This window comes from Strix aluco, chromosome 3, assembly GCF_031877795.1.
Source record: "Strix aluco isolate bStrAlu1 chromosome 3, bStrAlu1.hap1, whole genome shotgun sequence".
Taxonomy (NCBI): Eukaryota; Metazoa; Chordata; class Aves; order Strigiformes; family Strigidae; genus Strix; species Strix aluco.
In genome coordinates this window covers 104281912-104294830 of record NC_133933.1, presented here as the reverse complement: position 1 = coordinate 104294830, position 12919 = coordinate 104281912, and the positions used below count along the sequence as shown (strand labels likewise).

Genomic DNA, 12919 nt, shown 5'->3' with positions numbered 1-12919 from the left:
AATCTACACAGAATTATAGAATTTCATAAAATGGTTTGGGTTGGATGGGATCTTAAAGATCATCTAGTTCCAACCCCCCTGCCATGGGCAGGGACACCTTCCACTAGACCAGGTTGCTCAAAGCCCCGTCCAACCTGGCCTTGAACACTTCCAGGGAGGGGGCATCCACAGCTTCTCTGGGCAACCTGTTCCAGTGTCTCCCCACCCACACAGTAAAGAATTTCTTCCTTTATCTAATCTGGTTCTACCCTCTTTAAGTTTAGAACGATTACCCCTCATCCTGTCACTAGATGCTCATGTAAAACACGCTGCAGAGCAGTTACAGATGTAGCTACAGAACTCTGCAGTAAGATCTATGATTAACTAACAGCTTAATGTATTTATTACTAGTATGGTCCTCAGTGTCTTAAATCTATTAGCTCCAGGCTGAATATTCTCCAACATTTAATTCTACCTAACTTTAAAAAAAATGTATATACTTAAACAATTTATCTTCTTATTTGCTTACCTGTTTTCATAGATCATCACTATATTGCATGAGTACAGCAACATATCCCAATCATTAGGGATGTTTTTAGAAAAATAAAGTAGGTTCACTTCAGCTGCAATTCAAGCTATTAATGAAGTATTAGTGTTATATATGCATCTTCAGTACTTCTCTGGTTTTCATTAATACCAGCTGGCTGTCTCAAAATCTGTAATATATTAATTTTCACAGTATCTGTATAAAGATGCAAGGCAAGAAGTTCAAAAAAGGTGTTTTGGGTGAGGATATTTAGATCTTGTGTGCCAGTGATGACTCCTGATTTTTGAGAACCTGAAGTTGAGACTAGTGAAAGCTGCAGGCTTTCACCACTTCTGAAAACAAGTGTGTCTTCAGTGGTCAAATAAAGATGGAAGTTTATAATCCATCTGTTGAAAATGTTGAGAATTATCATCAGAAGTGCCTTGTCCTAAGCAAATCCCATTTCTTTAATAAACAAGCAATTCAACAACAAAGCCACCAGAGGAAAGAATTAGCAAAGGTTATATAAGTACAGAAAATCCTCTTCTGGGAAACTCCATAGGCCAGTTTCCATGAGGTGAATGCTGTGCATGTGGAGCTCAAAGTGAAGGCCTTGAATGGCCCTTTCTATCACAGCAAAGCTTTTGTGCATTGGGCTGTGCTTCTCTATGCCCACTTTTCAACCTCTTGCTCCACAGTAAAGCATTGGGCACAGACAGAACAGGCTTATGTCAAACTCCAAGGACAAGTGTATGTGTCAAGCCTTGTAGTCCCTTAGCTCTACACAATTTAATTTATGATATGATAGGATAGGATAAGATAGGATAGGATAGGATACACACAATCTGTAGCTTTTCATGTACGTATCGCTCACAACTGAAATCTAAAATTCTGTTCCTTAAAAGTTTAATTATTAACATTGGGATTAATTTCAGCCAACCTCAATTATCTAAAAGACAGGTCCATAGTCTATTCTGGGCATCTAGTCCCACTTTCTGAACAGTAGAAGGCATTTCATCCCACTTGTTTTTGACACATACCTGAAAAGGGGCTAAATTGCCCTTTAGACTTGAATTTTATATATATGCACATATATATACAGCTGAAAAACAAGAAAGTCAGAAAATGCAAAGGAAGTTGTGAAAGCAGATGAACCTTGGTATTTTACTATGAAGTTCTGGCTTGCTCAGGATGGGGAAAAATCAGACTTTCCTTCCTCCACAGATTTCTGTTCACCTTCTAGAAATATAAGTAGGGTCTTCCACCCTCCTGAAACACTTTTTCACTTATTAAAATCTGAAGTTATCAAGCCAAAAGTAATCACTACTCTGAGTTTCCAAGAACATGAAGTCATTTTCTTTAGGCAAAGAATGAAAATGATCACCTACTTCCAAGTCTCACTTTTAAGTCATTTTAGGAAACAGTACAATGGTTAGGAGATTGGGCTATAAGTAAAGGTATTTTCATTCTGATGAATAGCATTCTGTGTGATACAGAGTGAACAGATTCCCCCTTCTCCTTCCATTTGCTATATGCAAAGCACAAATAATAGTAGAGGCATTAATCTTCTTATTCCACATTGCTATAATGTGAAAAACATTCCTAAAGAGCCCTAGACTATTATTTACAAAGTATTAACACACTTAACTATAATCTAAGTAAACCCTTAAGAAACCTGCATATTTTCACCCATTTCTTTATCTCACTCTCAGCCTACTTAAAACTGGAGTGTGAGTACTGTGACTTAGGGTTTCTTTCCAGCTCTAGCTAGGAGGAGAAAACTTGAAAAATACACTGATTTTTTTGTTCAAGTCTAAAGACGTGTTAGGTTTGAATAGCTTTTGGCCACATGCTTTTAGTTCTTTCTCTGTAGAGAGAAATCTAAATCTAAAGCAAGGCATAGTGCAAATTTTTATTGCTATTTGTAGAGAGAAGATCCAAAAATAACATGGGCGAAAAAGTGTTATCACCTTCAGAACACGTGATGACAAGGAATGGAGTCCTGTAAAAGGATGTCATGCTGTTCTGCAGTGCAGGAGACAAAGCTTCAGGTCTGGTGTACAATCAGAAAGAGCAAGGGAAGGACTGTGGTTTCATCAGAGGGATGGGAAGTGATGGTGTGTATGGGTCTGTATTTCTGCTGCCACTGCATGTAATCTGCCAGAGGAGCTGCAGAGTAACTTCACATTAGCTATTGATACTACTTTTGTTAGTTACCTGAAACCTTCTGGACTTTGCTAGCTACCATCAACAAAGACTGAAAATGGTCTTTTGATTTGCATAGCTATTTGCTGAAGAAACAAGCTCATTTCTAATAACTAAATGCAGTAACTGTATTTTTATATGACATATGACTACAAATAAGCTTATTACAGAAAAATACAAATTCCACATAAGTATTTAGCTTGGAAGATTTAGGAAATGTTAGATTTATACTTTCCAGTATCATTAGATGATGTTCTTTAGTATATACAAGAGAACATAGCCTTTAACTACAGAACCCCTTGCTACCCTTCTCTCCGCAAGACCTAATTAATTCTGGATATGAGATTGAATTAAATATACATATCTGTCTTAAACACTAGTGGTATGGCTCTTTTTTGTTCAATGTTCTCCATCCAAATGTCCACTGATGTAGATTTATTTACTTTCTTACAGGTTTTTGTTGTCCATAGTTTGTAACAACAATGCTACAGTAGCTGAACCTTATAAATATTAATAAGTGTGTGTTCACAACATCTCATGAAGATACCAAAATTTTTCTAGATGAATAAGTGGAGAACAGAGTAAAGAACCCCAGAATCTGCAAAATTTGGTTTTATCATGATCATCTCAATGAGTTAACTCATCCAAGGGGAGATGATTTCTCCAAATATTTGGCACTTTAAAAAAATTATTTCTGGGTTCAACATACTGCACAAATATACTTTGATTATTTTTGTTATTTCTGTGAGAAAGATGATTAAATATTATATTTCTTTACCACAGAAAGAGAGCATAAGAACTTAGATACATTATCAAACTACCCTGTCTCAAAGTAACATGCATCATAGGTATCTGTGTAAGAGCTCTCTTCCAATGGCAAACATAAGGGGAACTGCTTTAAAATAATCCTATTTTTTGCAGACTGAGGTAAGATGAATTATCTCACATTTGACATAAACTAAAAACATATAGACAAATACCACAGCTCACCTGATAGACTGGAGGATCACTATAAGTCTGAGTGGTGGCATGTCCTAGAGAGGGTGGTAGTGGCAGATCCAGAACTCAGGGCTGTGGAGAGTTCCAACCTGAGGCTCAGTCCTTCAGATCCCACTGATTTATTGCAAATGATGTTGAACACTCTCAATTCCCTGAACACCGTTCAAAAGGTACAGTACTCCCCTAAGGGCTCCAAAAATCTGAAAATCAAGACAAAGTTGGGCAGACATATTCAGTGAAGAACACAAAATTATTTGTCACATGAATATTTTAGCTTAAATGTCTTATGTAGATTTGCACAGCCTCTGTGACACAGGGTTAGTCTGGATAACTGCAAACTCTTCAAAGTCACTACCTTTCAAATTCTGCAACATATGAGATAAAGCAGTTACCAAAAATAACAGCATGATTTGTTACAGAGTTCTGACACATTCCTGTGCCCTGCAAGAAACACAAGTAGAATGAAGGAGCATGTGATTCTCTGCTTAAGGTTTCTGAAATAATGTATGTGCATAACAGAGCAAAAATGAGGAAAGGGAACAAACTAAATACTGGCATTTCTAGTTTTGAAATTTTTTTGTAAAGTTATTGTATGGAACTTCAGTGATATCATTTTAGCTCATCTTTCTCATTTAACTTCTTACTTTTTATAATGCTACAAATTTATGAAGTGCTGCCTTCAATACCTTTTCTCCAGCTGCAATCATCTACTTGAGATGAAGGCTCATGGTCCGTGCACAGTTGTATGAGTATGTTTTTATCAATGTAATAAAAAGGGAGGTTTGTGGCAGTGAATTTTATGAACACCAACACTTTTTATGCAGATAATACAACATAGTAATTATATTCATCCTGAGCAAATTACTTCTGAGTACTGGTATGGATGAGAATGGGAACTTGTGAGAACAGGTTGTGTGGGAGTTGTGTTTCATTTCTTGATAATATTAACATAATCCAGATTATGAGACACTAATTCAAATCAGTTCTTATTAAAATCAATGGATTGAGAGATAATGTGAAGATTTAGGTTGAAGAGGTATTTTTTTAAACACATTAGTTAGTCTCTTCAACCAGCCAATGGAGAGAAGGTACATCCAGACAGTGTTTTAGAGTACCTGGTTTACATACACTGAATTATTTTCTGTAAGCAAAGACCACTCCACTGAATGTATAGGTACTCTAGGTACCTGTAGTGACAAAAGCTAGGTGTTTGAAGCTAGGTGATGAATGTGCTCAATATTTCTCCAAATGTCACACTAAGGTAACTTCACATAAAAGAAAAAAAATTCTGATCAGTGGGGTAGGGGAATAAAAACAATTTTGTATAGCTTCTAGCAAGTTTACTGAGTTGGTAAAAGGCAATTTTTTGGATGTCTCATGATATTCTCCAAAACAGATTTTCATGAAAGCATCAAAAAATAATTTCTGGGACCCTCAGTAGAGTTTCCCCTACCAAAAGCAAGTTCCTGTTACAAATTGCAGGAACACTCAATTTGTAAACTGTGTAAACCCTTCCATAAACTTGGAGACATTTTTCTATGATGGAAAGTAATAGGTAGGTATAAACATCAAGCTTGTAAAAGAAATGGTTGAAGTAAGCCAAGAGCTCTGAAGTTAGATAAATATGAATTATGGGCCAGTGAAACCCTAATTCAGCTCCTTTCATTTGATGTAGTCTTCACAATGTTAATGTCATTTTTTTTTTTTCTGTTTGATTTCATGCATAAGAAAGGGCACTGAAAAAACAGCTATTTGGTATCTCTTACTCTTATTATTCGATGTGTTGTTCCTTCATTAATTTGCTTAACTCTATTCAAATCCTTAATTTTTCTTGACAAAATTAGGAATTTCATGGTTGGCTTTCTGTGCCACTTGTGGCTAGAGTACGTGAATACTCCTCATCAGTATGACTAATTTTTTACTATTATATTTCTGAGCTAAAATAAACCATTCATCACTGTTACATAATCAGGGAAACCCAAGGCTTGATTTTTTAAATACCTAACCTTAAACAGCATTTTGCATAGTCAGGCACAACTCCTGATGATGCCACTTGTAATTCTGATGAAAATCAGATCCTGGGATTTTCTGTAAGACCTCAAGACAACAAGAAATACAGCATTAGTGGGGTTTTACTTTGAGCAATTTGTCTACCCTCACACAAAACTGCTGGTAGAGATGCTGAAGGAGAATATAATCCATTCCTCTTAGTTAAACTCAGATCTTTGGTCATGAAACTCCCTCCATTTTTCTTGTAACCCAAATCACTGCATAGACCCCAGCACCTGGGAACGTCAGCCAGGTGGTTCTATGGATAAGAGCCTATTGGAGCACACAACCCTTATACCCTACCACAGCTATCTATTTGTACGTTAGACAAGACAGGGGAGTTAAAAATATGGACACTGGGAAGGCAAGTCTGAGATGGGATCATTCTTGTGTTGTTTAATTTGCTGATATAGATAAGCCTTCTACTTTTTCTACATACTTCTCCTGACCCCTCCACCATGCACCCCAAGCCTCCATTTCTGGATCTGATAGAAAAAAGATACTGGTCAGGATAGATTCATGGTCTGACAAAGGAAGGCCGTTCTTACACTCTCATGCATGAGAAACGAGCACTAGAGTGTACTGCAACACATAGTTTGCAATATACTCATAGACATTTGCTGATAAAAGAGGAACTTTTATTATTTTGTAAGTGACCAAAATGCTGTATTTTTCTGAACTATTTGGCATTTTGGCCAAAATCCTTGGATTGAGCAGATACACATAATGGAAAATTTAATCTGACGTGGACACAGTTGCATTTATAGAGAGTACTGGTGAACTTAATGGTAGATACTATTACCAGCCCTGCCAATAGCATATTTACAAAATAAATGAGACAAATGGAGACAGGACAGATTAAAGTTGTATAGCTTATTTTGGAGTTCTGAATTTTATCTATGAGACCTGTGAATGAATCATCCAAATAAATCCTGATGAAGAACCCGGTATAAAAATGATTTTATATTAAAAAACCGAAACTATTTTCTACATCCCTAAACATATTTTAGGGTTATTTTTGGTTGACTATGTATTACAAAGCCAGGTGTCTTATTTCCATTAATCTAGCTAAGTAGACTCCAAAGTAGAAAAAACCCCACAACTCTGAGTCTAAAATTAGCCTTAAAATGGTCTAAAATAGAACGTCTGTTATTTCTAGAATTGTCAGCACTATAAAGTTTAACAATATGTAGGTTTTTAGGGTCCAGTACTATTGTGCTCAGTGCTGCTGGGAAGGCATTGGGTATTATCAGGAATTTCAAGCTCTTATCAGTGTGTAGAGATGTACTTCTTGCTCATCAGACATACAGCATGAGAAACCATGGCAACAGGTGATGCAGATACAGAAAAATACAGCTATAGTACAAACGGAAAAAGATAATAATAACAGGCTTCTTCAGTGTAAATTTTGCATATGTACATATGCTTACTTCATGAACACATTCTGCTAGCTGCTTCATCCAGTTGCCTAGTAAAACGCAGCAGGTTTCAAGTGATGATAGTATATCTGCACTGTGGACAGGAGAGTTCAGTTCTCAAAACACATCACACTTCCAAATACATCTTGTGTTTCATTTTCTGATGCAAATTCTTGCCCTCACTTGCTTCTTTGCTAATTGCACCTTATTACATCTCTTTGACCTCCTGAATGACGTTAGCTAAATCATTCAGCCTCACTGTTTCTCTAATGCTCTATTACAAGGCAGAGATTAAAATACCTTCTTCCTTCAGTAAGCATTTTGAGTTCTATGCAGCATTTTTTTTAAGTTCTGTACATACTATTCAAGCTTTGTAAGAGCTATGCAGTATTCCTGCTGTTACAATAACAGAGAGCTGTCTTCCTTTCTTTTGAACGATCACTAGATTCCATGAAGCACATATCCCACAGGCCTTCAGAGTCTAGTGGATAGCCCATTTTTGCCTAAGGTCTGCAGACAAGTTCAGTAACACTGTGATTAAAGACTATGTAAAGTATTGTGCCTCCTTCAGAAAGTTGTTTGTTAGTCCTCACTCCATGAAAATAAAATGGTGACTATCATGAATGGATGAACTTTGTTGCCAAGTCGAGATTTGGAGTGACAGTCCCAACCAAGCACCTTTACCTAAGTATTTTTCTTGCACATGGGAAAATTAGTTTTGGTGATATAAAAATCAGGTATCTTGATGTTGGTAGTCTAACTGAAGTGCTCTTCCTGAGGCAAGGTTATTTCACACTGCCCACGAAGCAGGACAATGGCTGGAATGACACAGTCCAGTCCTTAACAGATATATGTTCTGTTTGAATTTAATTAAATTATAAAAATTAATGCAGGTAAAATTCTGAATTTCATATTCCCTTTTCCTTCCTTGATGTCAGCATGGATTTTTAGTGAATGAAGCCTGAGCAGGATCTGCAGGATTGAATTCTACATCAAACAACTACTTTGCTTAACTAGCATTGAACGTAATAGAGCATTCCTGTCAGTTGTTTGTATCTTTACATCATGGATTCTAATAGAGACACTAAAAACCTATATAATGCTCAAAATATCATACAGAATAAGAAAAAGAACCCTATCAACTTTAAATACTCTGAGAATACTAAGCTGAAGTCCTATATTATCAGAGAATAGCAGCATTTCATTTGAGAGTGTCCTTGACTATCTTTTCAGCTGAAGTAGGTATATGAACAATTATATTCTGTGAAGAAGAAGATAAAAAGGAAAAAAAGAAAAAAAGAAAAAGAAAGAAGGTTCATGGTCAAGACCTTTCCACTGAATTTTGCCAGTCATTGTAAAGGATTGTTAGAAAATTCAAGAAGAAATATAATGAGTTATTAGCTGTCCAATGACTATAGAGTCATAAGTGAATATAGTAAATCATGATACAAAATATCCACACATTTTGTTCTGTTTACTGTGCAGAAATAAAGAAAAAAAAACCACCCAGAATGCTAAGAAGTCATAAATGAGAAGCTCAGCAGTTTGCATCTCTGACTTGTTAGTGGTAACAGTGTGAAGGTCTTGTAATGCAAGGGCATATAACAAAGATATTCACTGTTTTCCTGTGAGTGAGCTATCCATCATCAACTAATGCATCCAGCATGGTAAAAACAGTTCCAGACATGATATAAGCAGGTACTCTCATACTTTATAATAACACTGTATAATAAGAAACTATATCTCAATTAAATCAATAGGGCACAGCAGCAAGACGAAGAAAAAGAAGCATTGTTTTCAGAATTAATTCTACCCTTATCAGGGCACTCAAGCATTACCATTATCCTATTGTACACCCAAATGTTAAAAGATATCAGAAAATTCTGATTGTTTCTATATAGCACCTTGAAAAATTCTTTGGACATACACAAGATTTACAGTATCAGCTACATAGCTTTTTCTTTTTTTTTTTTTTCCTTTAATATGTAAATAAGGACCTATACCATTACAGTATGGGTGTGATCTTCCTCCAATAAACATTCCTTCTGATTTATAGGTTTGAGATATGAAAGCCTGAAACTACTTTCTCAATATATCTTGCTATTCTCTGGTAAAGCATCCTAGATTTCAAAGTTAATTTGATTATTTGAGAAAAGAAGGCTTTTATGTCTTTCAATAAGTACTAAACACAGCCCTTTATAAGGATTTATATAAGGAAAACAAACCTTTAAAACAGTGACATGTTTTTAGTAGAAGTTTAGGAATCTGCATTTCTTATGCTTAAATTGACAGAGATTGCTTCTGTTTGAGAATGAAAACTTTGTTCCAGACATGCATGATGTAGAGATGTATTTCAACAATTTTAAAATGTTCTGCTGAGTTATAATATAAATTACTTAGTCAGTCAGAGATCACAAAAGGACAGAAAATCTTTCCTGTACTCATACTGGGAGTCATAGTTCATCTTTAGACTCCAGTGTTTCAGAAAATAAATACTGTATACAGCATGTCTTCACTAAAAGTTATCAGCATATCCATGAGCAAAGCTCATAATTTTCCTAATAACCATGTCGATCAGCAAATCTTTCAGTGGGAATCATTTTCCTTAATGTCTCCAAATGAATGCTAGCATCTAACCTACAGGACCAGGAACAAAACCAATTGAAGAAAAAGGAAAGGCTTAATGATTTCAAATATTTCAATCAGGTCTCAATAAGCAATAACAATGACTAGAAAAATGCAATTAGCTAATAACAGAGTGAAAGATGGTCATCATCTCTGAAGCTGTAATTGGTCTGAGAAAGTCACCTGTGTGCCTTTTCTGTCTCCATAGACCAATACAGTAAAATGGATAAAATACTACTTTTGATAACTATTGTGTTCTAATAACTGATGAAGGTCACAGACCCCATCTAAGTTTTAATGGAGGACAAAAAACTTCAGAAAACATTACACTTGTTTCTCTGTTTAGCATTCAAATAATTTTCAGTTTTTCCTGTAATTTTACTTATTAATTAGGGTTCTTTTTGTATTTTGGCTACTCTGTTGACAACAGAGGATGACTTTAAATAGTAACAGATATGATCTTCATTCTTTTGACATATATTTAATTACAGCCATCTTTTTCAATTTTTGTAAACTAAAATTAGTGCTTTTTTTTGGTAAAAACTTTGTAATCTCTTAGTAAAATGATTTTTTTTTTTTATTCCTACTTCGGTAAATTGCATCTACAAATGAACTCTGCCCTTCTGAACCTTAAAAATACATAAGTTCTGGTACAGAGATAAATGGGTTCTTTTTCACACAGGATGAATTTACAACCTATTCTATGATTCTGACTGTATGAACATTTTTCCCAAGCTACTTCATCTCCTTGCAGTCTTGAGTCATTTACTGAAGTTCTACAGCATTATAAAAGAATTCAGCAAATACTTACAGAAAAAAAACCCTATTTTCTTTAATATCTTTTCTAGAAAGTTCTTAATAAATAGATTCTGTAAGGAAATTATATTTAGATTTGGTATTTGTTTCACAATATTACAAGAAAACAATTATTTCTGTCAAAATATGTAGCTGCTTAGGAAATTCAGGTAGAGTTTTTTCAGTTATCTTTTCACTTTAGATACTCTTTTTCCATAAAAGAAAGAAAATGTATCAGTAAACTTCAGGGAGTGTGAAGTATCTTTAAGTAGGTCATATAGAGAATACTGATATCCAGTGATGTCCCTATTTAATTCTATACAAACTTGACTTAACTTGCTTGTGCAAGTTAATACAATACAACATGGAAAACTTTCTAGGATTTCCCTTCCTTAATGGATCATATTCTTCTTTCAGATGTTAACAAAGACTTTTTCTCTCTGATGTTTAGCTTATTCTATGACTTTCCTTTGTCACCATTTATAATTTTGTAACTGCATTATTTGACTCTTGCAAACCTTTGGACTTCTTAGAAAGACAGTACACAGAACAACACTCCTACTGTTAAACATGAAGGAAAGACATCACTAATGTGATTGTTTTTTATTTGAACACAATACATTGCTTGGTTTTGATTTTAACCTTCAGGTAATAATCCTGGACAATATATCATGAGGACTACCATAAATCCATATTACCATGATAAAATGTTAAGCCTTTTAACTGATGCATTCATATATGTTCATTATCCTGATTCTAATGGTAACTTAATTGCTTTACTAAATTCCAGGTACTCAGCTCAGTACCTGTGGTCTGGCAGCTCACTAACAATTGGGAAACACAGACTCTTCCAGCCTGCTGTGCTTAGTGACCAGGTCTTCACATCTGTTTCTTCAGAGCTACCACAGACACAGTGATCTGTTTTACGCACGCTCACTCACTTTCACTAATATTGGTGTTACCTGGTTAGTAACTTGGTTAGTCAGCACATGTTCAAGTATAATGGAGTAATTATTGCTGGGTTATAGACTGAATGGGGCATGTGCAGTAAAGAATATCTCTTAGCTTTATGACTATAGCTCTGTTATTCTGAATGGAGGTGGAGGACCTCATTGAGCTGGAAGAACATTGTCAATATCATTTGAGGTGAGGTCAGGTATACTGTACTTCCTAAGGTTCTTCATTTATTCATACGAAGATTTAAGATCTTGTTTAAACAGTGTAAAATAGGCTGTATATGAGAGAAATAGCTACATGGTGCTACTTTTTTTCTGATAAAGGTTGCTACTCTAGGGATATTTAATTTTTTCAGTTAGAATAGCTCTTGAATACACGCAACAAGTCTGCTAGACAAAACAGGGCAATTTTTCCTCCTCTGTTACCGTTCCAGGAGCTCTGTCCCTGGTGGTCCAGCTCTGGAGGTTCTATTCCTGTAGGTGACAATGCTCTCAGCCACTTGGCGCTTTCTTCCTACTCTGTTTCTAGCTGGACTTGAAAATTGCTCATGCTCTCAGACTAAATTTCCAGCAACTGAGCTGTGTCAGTATGACATCAGAAACTACAGATTATATCACTGTGCCATCCACTCCACTATCCAATGACCATTTCAACAATGTTGCATAACCCACCTCCAGAAATCATTAGTTTTGAAACTGGCTCATTGATTCTATTCATAACAAATACTTTTTGGAATGTGCATTGTTTGCATTTATAAGGCAATAGCCTACCTATTTAGGGTAATAAAGGTTTTCACCAAGGCATGCTCATGCTCTTTGCTCATGAAAGCAAAGAATTTTTCAGAAGTAAAAAGCTCCATTTTAAAAAGAAAACAATGAAAATAATATTTAGCTTGATGCTGCAGATGTACAATTAAGAATATTTTAGTGCAGTTCTGTAAAATAATGTATTTTGCTGTTTTAAGAACTGAAAATTATAATGCACTACTTTCTTTTAAAGATGGAACCGTTCTATAGATGAGGTCAACCTGGACAAAAAAAAGTCTTAGAAATCTTTTAACAGAAGTTTTGCATTTTCATCTCTGGTTCTCTTTTCCAGTGTTTTTTACTCATTATTTTGATTTGTTTATACTAGTTTTTCTTCCTATTACGAACAAAACTACTTGGTATGTGAATAAATCTAAAGAACATGTGGTTGGTGACTACAGTATTGGAATTATCTGTAGCACAAGTGGAGTTCTGTGTTTTCTGGTGATGCATATAAGTTTTCAGGACATCAGAATTATGTCTGACCTGACTGGTGGCTGTGTGGAATACAACACAGCTTTCATGGAAGACTTAAAGATAACTGTTAATTAAAATAACCA

At 35.3% G+C, this 12919-nt stretch overlaps 1 protein-coding gene across 3 annotated transcripts in view; it reads right to left on the bottom strand.

Moving 5' to 3' along the window:
- The window catches only part of KHDRBS2 (KH RNA binding domain containing, signal transduction associated 2), a 439781-nt gene that overhangs the window by 17918 nt on the left and 408944 nt on the right, over nucleotides 1–12919 (bottom strand). For all 3 annotated transcript variants that reach the window (XR_012622653.1, XR_012622655.1, XR_012622654.1), the window contains exon 12: nucleotides 3701–3909. The gene's annotated coding sequence lies outside the window, so the exon portion shown is untranslated. The remainder of the gene's footprint in view (nucleotides 1–3700; nucleotides 3910–12919) is intronic.